The sequence below is a fragment of the Glycine soja genome, chromosome 9 (assembly GCF_004193775.1).
Source record: "Glycine soja cultivar W05 chromosome 9, ASM419377v2, whole genome shotgun sequence".
NCBI classification, from domain to species: Eukaryota; Viridiplantae; Streptophyta; class Magnoliopsida; order Fabales; family Fabaceae; genus Glycine; species Glycine soja.
In genome coordinates this window covers 28,492,018-28,492,766 of record NC_041010.1, presented here as the reverse complement: position 1 = coordinate 28,492,766, position 749 = coordinate 28,492,018, and the positions used below count along the sequence as shown (strand labels likewise).

Sequence of the window (749 nt, the reverse complement as noted above, 5' to 3'; positions counted from 1 at the left end):
GTAATGAATTATCATGCCTATTATAATATAAGATCTCAACATTCATGCATAAGGAGTTCAGTGCCATATAATATATCTATGCAATATGGCCTGTAATGTACATTATCATGTGATACCCATAATTGAATATAATTAATAATAATTATTTGAAGGGATTTGTCACAGATAAAAGAGAATATAATTCTACTTTAAAATGATTGAACAATGGGAAATAATGATGAAGTCACCAATTGATGGATATACAAGTAGCAAGATCCATGTAGATGGCATATATTTGGCTAGTGGCATGAAGATAGAGAAGTCTATTAAATTATCTTACCGAAGTTTTCCATTTGGACTCTTTTTATCAGCTGGGTACAGAAAAATACCTCCATAAAGCAATGTGCGGTGAACATCAGCCACCATGCTATTAAGTTATAGAAATCACAGACAGAGGAAAGTCATAAATTAAACATATATTTTGTTGAAGGTGCCCAAACATTTGACTCGATCATTGAGTGGTCAAATTCAAGTACAATATGTTTATGATGATAACGCAAGGGAAAATTATCTACAAATTATCTATACCTTCCAATATATCTTAGGGACTTTGGTGATGAACCATCTTTTGGATACTTGAAGTTCTCCACATACCTAAGAAAGAGTAGGAAAGGAAATCAAAATGTCACAAATTGCATTATAATGCCTGAAACATATTAACACTATTAGATTTATACATACTTGGTAGTAGGGCCATCCCAATTTTTATC

At 31.8% G+C, this 749-nt stretch overlaps 1 long non-coding RNA gene across 1 annotated transcript; it reads right to left on the bottom strand.

The window, feature by feature from the left end:
* Positions 1-323: 323 nt before the first annotated feature.
* Positions 324-749, bottom strand: LOC114367742. The gene is made up of 3 exons (XR_003657261.1): positions 721-749; positions 568-633; positions 324-406 (listed from the first exon to the last, which is right to left on the bottom strand). It is a non-coding gene; the product is annotated as an uncharacterized LOC114367742 (long non-coding RNA).